This window comes from Schistocerca americana, chromosome 1 (genome assembly GCF_021461395.2).
Source record: "Schistocerca americana isolate TAMUIC-IGC-003095 chromosome 1, iqSchAmer2.1, whole genome shotgun sequence".
NCBI lineage: Eukaryota > Metazoa > Arthropoda > Insecta > Orthoptera > Acrididae > Schistocerca > Schistocerca americana.
The window spans coordinates 884,551,440-884,563,988 of record NC_060119.1 but is presented as its reverse complement, the minus strand read 5'-3'; the positions used below and the strand labels follow the sequence as shown (position 1 = coordinate 884,563,988).

The following is a 12,549-nucleotide window of genomic DNA, read 5'->3' as shown; positions in this document are numbered from 1 at the left end:
CTGAGTGTTTCCCACTTCCTTTGATGTTACTTCCGCATTACGATATTTCCGATATGGGGACGTGCGTTATCATGAAGGAGAAGGAGAACTTGTCGCTAAAGCTTTCGTCGTCTCCAATAATGCGCTCAAGGAAATTGTTATCTTCAACAATGAAATGTATCAGGTACTTCAGACCAACAGCCATGGGTGAAGATAGCCTTCCAGATCGACCGGCGTTTTGTGTCGGATGGCGGCCAGCACGGAATTTGCCGTATCATTCCACACCGGTGGTTTTCGTCAGACGTGAAGCCGCATACACATTCATCATTTTCTGATGGATGTCTGGCGGTGTTTCTCCTTCCGTATCCAAAGAATGAACAACAGCACGTTGGTCCTATTTGGATGTATTAGGTAATAAAGTCGCCACAGTTCACGTTTTCACATTTACCGCACACACACTGCAAAGACAAGAGTTCCACACTAGCGCCTTGCCTAGATGTCGGCCTTGCCTAGATGTCGGTGCTTATATACGCGCATCGGTGTCGCTTTACGTTGCATATACGCTGCAGCAACGCACTGAAACGAGAACTTTTTTAATCGCGTCTTACAAAAATTTCGCTAAAGCTCTCACTAGCATTTTATGGAAAGTACATATTTTGAAGAGCCAAGAAAATCGATATGTTTGTGAACAATTTACATCGCACAGCACAAGGACATAGTATTTTCGTGTCATCTACGATATTTAATTGTTTTTCGGTTACTCGTTTTGTGACATCAATGCGAATGGGCGCACCATCTTAGCAACTACTCGTCGAGACCAGGAACGTGTATCGTTGCTGTATGTTTGTTATCTGTGTACCAGTTGTTGCTAACTTATTATTCTTTGAGACACTACAGGTAATGTTAATCCAACAGTAAACCATTTGAGACTAAGCTAATTCAGTGAAAATCTGATATGCAAATAAATACAGTATTTATAATCTTCCAGTGTCTCCCTATCCTGCTTAAAAATTCACACCCCTTTAAGGGAAACGCTTTCTTACAATGATGATGGAGTTCGGTTCGCTATGTGCATAACATCTTCTTATAAAGGAGCACAGTTCGTAGCCAAATTGGTTACACTATATCTATATCTATATTTTTCTTTTTGTGCTCTTCAGTCTTTGTCTAAGTAAAATGAACGAATTGCTTCAGATCTTGAGCTAGAGCTGATATGTATTTTGGGGCTCTACGTCTTGACACAAGAAGTGTCTGCGGAGTGAAAATTCAGATGTGTAGAACAGCATTTTTATCCCGCATATACATTGAAACCCAAAGTACCGTTCCTGTAATATGAGGTAATGTTTATTCATAAGCGCTACCACCGATTTATGTTCAAGAGTTTCATAGGCATCTTAGTAATATGCAGTCGATATTGGGAATGAACATAGCTTAAACCTGTGAACAGGTAAATGCAAGGACGTTCTGCTTATTTGAGAGAAGTGTCTCTGCGTTGATGGCGCAAGTTGTATAGAAAAAGAACGGACAAACATTAGAGCTTTTAAATACTGTACTGTACTGTACTGTACTTGCTCGTTTTGTAGATTTCCGTTTTGATAAATTATGCTGTGCCGACAAGGTGATATAGTTTGCTAATACGCCAAAGTGGAATTGTGCCGAAAGATATTGGACTTCAAGCTCTTATGTGAGACACTTTTTGATTTTTACTTGACCATTATTTTTACAATTTTTCTTTGTTCTCTTACATTTTTGCTGTAGGTAGTCAACAATAATGCTCTACATCATCCCGTATTTATTTGGCGTCTATAGGTATAAATGTCCACTACATTGCAACAAATTTTACACCAAAAAGTGCTAATAGTTATACGCACACACACACACACACACACACACACACACACACACACACACTCTCCACCTCTCTCTCTCTCTCTCTCTCTCTCTCACACACACACACACACACACACCTCTCATCACCTTCCGGTCATACAATTCTTCCGTAAAATGTTTTGTGGGCAGTTCGAAATATTTTAGAACGAAATTCTTCCGTTTTGATTTTCACGTCTACAATTTTAATTTTAGATCATCGTTATGGGAACTAAAATATTAATAGCCCATAATCATTACCCACGTTACAAATATTAGCAGTACAGATTCTTATTGTGATTATCCTGAAGTGAAGCGCCGAAGAAACTGATATAGGCACGAGTATTCAAATATAGAGATATGCAAACAGGCAGACTACGGCGTTGCGGGCGGCAATGCCTATTTAAGACAACAGTTGTTAGAACAGTTACTGCTGCTACAATGGCAGGTTATCACGATTTACTTGAGTTTGAACGTGGTGTTATAGTTGTCGCACGAGGAATGGGACACAGAATCTCCGAGGTAGCGATGAAGTGGGATTTTCCCGTACGGCCATTTCACGAGTGTACCATGAATATCAGGAAACCGGTAAAAAATCAAATCTCCGATTCTGCAAGAATGGGACCAACGACGATTGAAGAGAATCGTTCAGCGTGACGGAAGTGCAATCCTTCCGCAAATTGCTGCAGATTTCAATAGTGGGCCATCAACAAGTGGTAGCGCGAGAACCGTTCAACGAAAGACCATCGACATGGACCTTCGGAGCTGAAGGCCCATTCTTGTACGCTTGATGACTGCGCGACACAAAGCTTTACACCTCACCTGGGCCCGTCAACACCGACATTGGACTGTTGATGACTGGAAACATGTTGCCTGGTCGGACGAGTCTCGTTTCAAAGTGTATTGAGCGCTTGGACGTGTACGGGTATGGAGACAACCTCATCAATCCATGGACCCTGCTTGTCAGCAGGGGACTGTTGCAGCTGGTGGAGGGTCTGTGATGGTGTAGGGTTGTGGAGTTGGAGTGATATGGGACCCCTGATACGTCTAGATAGGACTCTGACAGAAGACACGTACGTAAGCATCCTGTATGATCACCTGCATCCATTCATGTCCATTGAGCATTCCGACGAACTTGGGTAATTTCAGCAGGACAATGCGACACCCCACAAGCCCAGAATTGCTACAGAGTGGCTCCAGAAACACTCTTCTGAGTTTAAACACTTCCGCTGGCAGCCAGACTCCACAAACATCAAAATTATTGAGCGTATCTGGGCTGCATCGCAACGTGGTGTTCGGAAGAGATCTCCACCCACTCGTACTCTTACGAATTTATAGCCATCCATACAGGATTCAGTGCTTCAGTTCCCTCCAGTACTACTTCAGACATTAGTTGAGCCCACGCCACGTCATGTGGCGGCACTTCTGCATGCTCGCAGGGGCCCTACACGATATTAGGCAGTTTCTTTGACTCTTCAGTGTATAACTCGGAGGAAATTACACACATATACAAATCGTATTGGCAGATGAACATTTTCCGAAAGTACGAGTACGCATTGTGTGGCACTGCAATCTCATGCTACTCGATCTATGTAGCATTTGGAATTAATATTATACAGCTAATTAATAACCATATATATTATCACTATATAATGATTTTAATTAGCTGTATGATATTAGCTCTTATCACAGCAGGTATAGAAGTTTCTCAACTCATAATGCGGTTCCTACTAGCACATTAACTGTAATTAACACCTTCGCGATACAGACCTGCTTTTCTTGAAGAATTTCGATTTATTTTCGTAGAAGCACGAATTCAGATGCACTTTCGTCATTCATAAGTAAATATGTGAAAACAGGTCAGTGTGTGTAATATTTAATGAGCCCTGCTCTCCTTCCTCTGGCGTATCGCCCGCCAGACGGGGTCACGATGCTTAGCGCGTAATCGCTGGCGGCTTTCGGAGACAGAGGACGTACTAGCGTACGGGAAGTTGGTTGTAGGTGGTCCGCGTGGACGGCCGTGTTTCGCGAGCGGAATTGTATCACACAGTGAGCTGTTTTGAAGCGAGAAGCCATGCCTCGTCGTGGTTTGTGTTGCGACTCATCCAGAAGGCCGGTGAGGCGATGTTCCTGGAGGCATGATGTTCTGCCGTTTGTACGTGTTATCGAGTTCCCGGCTTCTTGTGGTAAGCTTGCTCTCTCCTTACGCATTGTATCCCCATTAAAGAGCATGTGGTGGTGTATACTGTGGCCGTTGGTATTCGAAGCTGCCTCACGCAGACTAGTCTCTTGGTTGCTAGTATGAGCCGGTTGTTTGCTATTTATTTTGCTGCCTGCAAGGTTGCACCAGCGAGATTGCCTCCTGGTAGAGCGGCGCTCACCGTTTGACAGTTTGAATCTGCCTGTGGTCGCGCGCGCGCGCGTGTGTGTGTGTGTGTGTGTGTGTGTGTGTGTGTGTGTGTGTGTGTGTGTGTACCGTTAAATGGTGTATTATCAACTTGATCTGCAAGTTTGTATCTTGGCGGATTCGTGTCTTTGCTTTCTAGTTGCGTTCCCCGAATTTTGCTGTTGTTGTTAACGTGCACCGTTGAATGTCGATTTGTTTAACGGCAAGCAACAAGAGGAGCCTTTCGACAGAGCGACGTTGAGCGTTTAATGAGCGTACAGTTGAAGTTACTGTTACAACCAAATACATCGTTGCTCTGTGATTATTAAATACTGTTGTAGATTACTACATTTCGATAGAGCGCCGTTGATATTTTCTGTTGTTATTAACGTGCAATATTGAATCACGATTTGTTTAACGGCAACCACAAGAAGAGCCTTTCGTCAGAGCGCCGTTGAGTGCTCAATCAGCTTACAGTTGAAAATATTGTTATTACCAAATGTTTTACAGCCATTAGTATTTGTACTCTGGGCTTGTGACTTGGTGGACCATATCATTTGAGTTTCTTAGTGCAAAATGGAATCAAGGGCGTCATATAAAACACAAATGTTCGCTGCGGGACATCATAGCTTGTAACGTTTATGTGTATCGCGTCGTGGTAATTCTATGATAGTGCGGTGTAACTTCGTGTTAATCAGTGAACTAGTGAGCTCATTTTCATTTGATAGTAATAACCCCACTAAATTCAATCCCAGATTCTCGTCATGTTTAGTTTGAAATACAGTGAAGGTTGACGTGAAGAAAGTGACGAAACAGGGAACTAGCGCATGTCCAACACAAATAGTGTGCAGATATCAGAACGCTGCTAGGTTCTGTCTTAGGCTCTCCAATGAAATTCTGCAGTTAAGTTCTCAGGAGCTGACAAGACGGCTTTAAGACGGGACTCAATATTGACAATAGAACACCGAATAAAGGACCTGCTGAATTATCTCATGAAAGGCGATAAGTAAATTCCAGCGAATTCTATAGAAAAGACAGACAGGAAAGCTTCCACTGACGACAAAAGGTGGTGTCTGGGTGAAAAACGACAAAGAGAACACGCAGAAGATGTCACAGCCATCTTCTATAGATTGACTAATACCTTAAAATAGATATAAAAAGACAGTCCCGGATGCATATGTGTTGTACGTCGAAAGTCTCGACCCAACGGTCGAGGCGAAAGTCTCGACAGAAATGTTGGTACACTCCACCCAACGGTCGTAGGGAAACAAATGTATTAAAAACTACCGATAATAAAGACTGATATTGTAAATTTCTGTTATTCGCAAAAACCGTATCAAAATAGAGATTAGGAAAAGTGAGGCATTAAATCAATTAGTACAGGAAAAAGTTTTCAAAGAAAATAGTTTTGATGTGCATATTCACATACATGTGATGGACAAGCGAAGTGTATTCAGGGACGTTGAACTCTCATTAAATGAAGAGGAGGTATTCGATGTATTTCTTAGGGAATACAAAGTGACAACGATGTGAGATTTCCGAAGCCACTTATGCAGATTGGAATCGGAATGTTCGGGAAACGTCAGACTTGATTGTTCACATTTCAGTCACAAACTTTACTGCCATTTGTATATATTCATGGAATATATAGAATCAGGTACGCCTGCAGCGCAACAATGTTTCAAATGTCCACGCTACGGCCAAATTAGCAGTCAGTGCAAAGGCGCCACAAGATACGAAAAATGCGGTGGACAACACACATCAGACATGCCCCTCTCCGTCCATTGAATGTATTTGTTGTCAAGAACATCATTGATCCACAGACAGAAGATGCCGTTAATGTAACAGAAGGGAACAAACATAAGCAGTGTCTATGTGCAACAATATAAAATAAAGTTATTTTATCCATGTTGGATCTTGTGAACTAAGCGGCCGTTTATGATAATTGGTGAAAGACGCAGCCAGCCACGAATATTTTTAATTGTTTTATTTTAGTGCCATAACCGGTTTCGGGCTACCACGCCCATCTTGAGATGCCTAATATTTCTCTGTACTTAGATGATGAAGTGGCTGGTACTAAAGACTAAAATATTCTTGTGAAGTGTGGAGCAGACGACATGCTGTAGCGAAAAACATTAACCATCTGAAGACGGGCATGGTAGCCCGAAAACGGTTATGGTTGCGTCATTCAGCAAGCATAATATAAAGTCGCATTCGGGAGGACGACGGTTCAACGGTTCAATCCCGCGTCCGGCCATCCTGATTTAGGTTTTCCGTGATTTCCCAAATCCCGCTCCAGGCAAATGCCGGGATGGTTCCTTTGAAAGGGCACGGCCGACTTCCTTCCCCATCCTTCCCTAATCCGATGACAACGATGACCTCGCTGTCTGGTCTCTTTCCCCAAAACAGCCCAACCCATAATATAAAGTAGCAAGGAAAATTTAAGATCATATCGTTCATTAGGACCCAGTGTTCCGAATAATATGGTTGTGATGGAGTGCCGAATAAATAACATGGAAGCATTTTTCCGACTTAAGCGTAAGGACGAGTCGCAACAGCAAGTGAAACTAAGCTAACAACCTTGGTTGAGAGCAGCCAGTTTTACTGCACGGTACAATATGAAAATAAAAGTGGGCACTCCTCAACAGGAAGACACCAACAACTGGAATGCGTATCGCTCAGCTCACATATTTTCTCATCGACCAATAAAACTAATTACTTCAAACCCTTATACACCTTCACCTCACTGGGTGAACGTCGTTATGACCCAAGCTATAGGCGATAACTGAGTAGTGGACGGTTCTCCAGTTTAATAATTCAATCAAGGGGAGGTGAATATATACAATTGTAAGAAATTGGAAAAATCACAGAATACCTTATGAATAGGATAATGCTTACAATTTTACAGAGGAATGAACTAGCAGCAGTAGATCTGTCGTGTAGAGAAAGTTCGCTACACGAATTACTTCGAAAAAAAGTAAATACCGTAGGACTCCTGGAAATACGGTTTAAGAGTACTTCAGGTGTGGTGCTTCCAGCATACGATATAAAAGAAAAATGTGGGATGTGTGATAGCGGAGGACTTGCGATTCCTGTCCAGAGGAACATTTCTTACAAAATATTGCCTGGACAAGTAACAAATGGCGAAGAACTGCAAGTTGTAGCAGTTAGTGTTCAAATACGGGGCGGTTATAATTAATTTTCGTTGCATGAGCCAGTGTAGACGGAAAACTATATGCCGTATTGCTACCATATGAGTACTCAGCTTTATAGGCACGATGTTCACACCATACACTGCAGGATTTGCGTTTCATTAGAGTTAGTGTCATGACTTGCCGTTAGGCACCGGTGCTTGTACGGTAACATAGAGTCACTTGCTTATGCCGTAATACATTTGGAGAAACCAGAATCATTCGCCGATCGTTGCAAATTGCGTGGCCACCAAAACACAAGATTTGAACCCGTGTGATTTGTGGGTGTGGGTACCTGAATGGAATGATTTATTAACAGGACATTAACACACGTTGGGTGTAGAAGATGATCATTGCCAGGGAGGTAGCAAACATCCCAGCAGGAAGCGGTAGGGCACTCTCCAGTGCGGTTCCAGACTGTCATGGACGCAGATAGTCGCCTCATTGAGCAACGTTTCCCACCTGGAACGTAAACAGTGTACCCAGTTAACAAATGTTACCCCTTCATGTGGAAAACAAAATGTTTTTATATCAATATTTTATATGATATTTCTGTTTCACATGTCCTTAAAAATGTTTCCACGCAGTTTAATTGTCCTATTATCACTAGTTTCTCATGGAGTCCTCTCAATTAGCGAAAGTTTAATTATAACAATCCTGTATATATGAGCAGTTTCTCGTTTATGTCCAGTTACTACCCAGCCAGACCCAGACTCCAGTGTAGATTGGGGAGAAATATTTTTATCCAGACCCAGACGAAGTATCTGGTGTGTGGTTACTGTAATGCACATGATAGTTTTTGGGGGGCTGAGTTTGAGACGGCTGCGGGAAAAGTGGAAGAGATTATTGAAGATTGCGAGTTAATGTGGCTTAATGAACGAAAGTCTATCACAGTATCTAGACCAAATTGGCCATAATTGGCTCCTTTAGCAATTCAACAGACAATTAAGAGGGACACACTGGGATCAGATCACCTCCAAACTGAAATTAAACAAGGAATAGCAACTACGTTAGACAATAAGTTGAGATAAGTGCAAATGGAGAATAAAAGAAGCGCAATGGGAGAAATATAAGACATGGGTCCTGCACCTAATTTCTGACGTAATTGTGTCACAGCATGGAGGACGATTATAAAGCATATATCGTAAAAATATGAAAACGACTCTCGAATCAATTCCCATGGAGAAAATGTAGAACACACCAAAGAAGGAATACATCAGTTTAGTGCAACCATTTGGTGCGATGCAGAATGTCCAATATCAAGAAAAAACGCAATGAGAGAATATCGTGAAAATCAGTCACACGACAGTTTCTTACAACACAAGAAAATAGACTCCAACGTGAGGGGTAATTTGAAGAAAATGCAGAAAAGGAAATGGACAGGAATTTGTAGGAACTTACATAAAGATGCTAGTATCACATATGTAGACGTCTCAGGGCTTTTCGTCATAGGAACCAACGATATATCAGTTTCAAAAGGATGGATGATTCACTCGCGGACACATTCTTAGATAAAACAGCGCTTTTATCAGCATTGTCTAAATGTATGAGTGCTCCAGTAGGTGTTTCATCCAGTTAATCTTAGTCGGATGATCGACGTTTCAAAGGAAGAACCACCGATCGTCTTTTGCACAGCGGATACAGCAACAGGAGTGGGCAATATTTGTTATGCGATGCATATGAACAAGGAAATGGGTGACTGCTGGAAATTTTAATAGTCGTACGACTCGCTTCCTGAAGACTGGACTACACACGTGATTATACCGGCCCTGTAACCAGGAAAGGGCCCAACATCTACAACTTCCCACAGACCCATAGCACCCTTGCCGTGCATTACGAAAACCGTGATAGGATTAATTAAGAACTATCAAGAGACGTGGATAGAAACTAACAATATACAGCCAGACTATTAAAATAGTTTTCACGAACATCGCTCTACATTAGATAATTTGACAGAACTGACTTCGGACATATAATGAACATTTGAGGAGACAGAACATTACGTCCGTGTTTGTGAATATGGAGGGGTATACGAGCAAATTATCAAAGTTATTATACCCTTATTATGACAAAGAATAACAGATATTGGAGCGATCAACAACTTCGTTTATGGTATCAGTAAATATTTCGTTAGGTCTGTTCTCGTACGCTTAAAAAATCGGCTACAGCTGTTGTCGACGTGTGCCTTTCAGCACGTGCAATCGCTCTGAGCATCAGCCGCACACAGCACCATTGGAATTACATACTGGTCTGAAGGTGGTCTTCCTGTTGTTTCCAGGGCTCTCGGATGTCCAGCCGGATGCGATCGTTTAAGTCCCTCGATATTTCAGCGAATAACCTTTCTGCCATCATCAGGTGGTTCTGATGGAATGGTCTGTCAGTCTCTCTCTCTCTCTCTCTCTCTCTCTCTCTCTCTCTCCCTCTCTCTATCTATCTAAGCTTTACTTGAAGGCTGAATTGGTGAAGTATTTTGTCTTTGCGACATTTACTTCTGCCTTTTGGAGTGGAAGGGTAATGGTCATGGCTTTCTTGTGGGGTCCTGTCGTTTGTGCGAGAAGCTTTTTTTAGTTTTCCTGAGTTTATCTGGGGTTAGATAGTGGGTCTGTGTATTTTCATGTTAGTAGGCATCTGAGGGGTTTTGATCCTGAATTGTCTTGGGTTTTAGTTACCAAGGGAACTTATCAGCGCGTTCGGGGATTGCCCAGCTCTATCGTAGAATGCTTGTACTAGATTTTTAAACCTTGTTTTAAGAGGTTGTATATTGACGGTAGCGTGCAAGTCTGTAGTGGGGAAACGGGAGCCTATATGTATGGCTCTTTTCGGGGCTCTGTTCTGTATTGCTTTGCAATCTTTTGATATGGGTTTTTGCGCCGTAGCCCCATACAGGACAGGCGTATTCGAGAATAGGGATCACTAGACTGCAGTACACCCTAACCCTACGTTGGCTGCTGGGCTGCTCTCTGTTTAGAGTGGGGTATAGTACGTGAAGCCTTTGACTTGCTTTTACCTTCAGGGCTTCTATGTGTCTACGCCATGTGAGGCGTTGGTCCATAGTCATTCCGAGGTATTTTACGTCAGCCACTCTATGTTGGCTGTGGAGACGGAGAGTGGGGTGTGGGCGGCAGCGTGGGGGCCTCTTCCCTTTTCTGTCTGCTCATTGTCGTTGTTATTTATGTCTATCAGTCGGGCTTCGATTCCTGCGCCGACGGTCCGACTGCGGCCGCCGACAATCCGTTTGCGGACGCCGACCCAGGTCCGAACCGTCCCCAGCGTCGCGCCAAGTGCTGGAAGATGCAAAATCCCGCGGAGCGTCCCCGGCAGACGTCGTGGAAGGATCTTGTCTTCGCTTGAGGCGTGACTCCTCGATGGAGCTAAGTAAGGTTTTCCATGCCTTGCTCAGTTGAAAGCCTGTGTCTCGGTTTGTGAGATTCTGACGCCGAAGAGACGAGCCTGTCCTAGGCTCGAGATGGTGTTATTTAGAGAAAATTGTCATTCCTGCGGTTCCTAGGGGTGAGAGAAAAGACGTTACCATTCTTGTTGATTTTTCCTTGCTGGTGGATCCTGTAAAAGAGGTAAACACGCTCTGATCGGGGATTAGTAAAAATTCCTCAGCAGGTCACGCCAATGCGTGGTTGGCATGTGGTGAGATTGTTAGCCCAGTCCTCGGATGAGCCGGTTGCCGGAGTGGCCCGCTTTCTTGTAGAACTTCTTGGCGATGGCGTGGATCCTGTCTCGGAGAGGCAGGATCCCGGTGTCCTCGTGGAGTTGGCACGTCCATTAGCGCCTCGGAAAATGCATGACAGTCTTCAGGGCGCGATTCTGTATCCGCTGCAGAGTCACAATGTGAACATCTGCGGCTTTCCCCCCAGACCACGGCCGCATATTCTAACAGTGGGCGGACCAATGTTAAGTATAGCTTGAAGCCGTGTTGTGGTGGCAATGACGACTGCGGGTTTAGCAGCGGATACAGGGCGCGAAGTCATCCTATTGCTCCCCTTTTGACATCACGGATATGATGCTTCCAGGTGAGCCTGCGGTCTACGCTGACCCCTAGGTATTTCGCCGTCCCACTCCGTGGGATAGGTTCTCCCAAAGTTTCGACTGGTGTAAGCCCTGGCGGCAGAAGTCTTCGGGTGAAGACAACTGCCTGGCTCTTCGTGGCGTTGAATTTCACCCGCCATTTTGTTACCCGTGAGCCTAAGGCGTCGCACCCGCGCTTGAGGCGGTTTCTCAGCACTTGGGCGTTCATGCTGCGAGTGAACAGGGCTGTATATCCGCGTACAGCGCCAGTTCAACTCCTGCCACTTTCGAGGAGTCGGCAGTGTACAGGGAGTACATCGAGGGGCCGAGTACCGACCCCTGCGGCACTCCTGCACGCATCTACCTGTCTGTCGACGTACTGTCATCAGCCCTCACGTGGAAGGTTCGTTCAGACAGGTACGATCGCAGTAGCGTCATGTGGGACGTCGATACCCCTAGTTCAAAAAGTTTGAACTCGAGACCGTCGTGCCACACTGAGTCCAACGCTTGGGAGACGTCGAGGAACACTGCCCCAAGGTATTCCTTTCTTTTTCCAGTGCCCTCATCGCCGATTCTACCACCCGCAGGATCTGGTGGAAAGTGGCATGTTCTTCTCTAAACCCGAACAGCTCGTTCGGGATGATGCCCTCCTGGGTGACGTGTCCCATCAGTCTTCTCGCGTACAGCCTCTCGAAAACCTACGAGAGGGACGGGAGCAGGCTGATGGGTCGGTAGCTGGATACCTGGCATGGGTCCTTGTCGGATTTCAGAATGGCCACAACCTCCGCGTGTTTCCACGCAGAGGGGCAGACACCTGATCGGAGGATCTCGTTGAAAACATCGGGAAGTTGCCAGTGTAATCCCGACGGAACGTTCTTCAGCAGGAGGTTTGTGACGCCATGACTACCTCCAGCCTTATTGGGGTTCAGCGAGTGAAGCTGCACAGCAGCTTCTTCCTCTGTTATCGGCTCGATAACGTCGCCTTCCTCCCTAGCGGCGCGGGAGGTTCGTAGCTGCTCGCGAACCCGCCGTGTGTGCTCCATGTCGATGACGTCGGCCAACGCTGTGATGTTCGCTGCGAATGCGTCAGCCAGAGCGCTGGATTTC

At 44.6% G+C, this 12,549-nt stretch overlaps 1 pseudogene; it reads left to right on the top strand.

Moving 5' to 3' along the window:
• LOC124594895 overlaps positions 1-10,773 on the top strand; it is a 28,689-nt pseudogene extending 17,916 nt beyond the window's left edge.
• Positions 10,774-12,549: the final 1,776 nt, after the last annotated feature.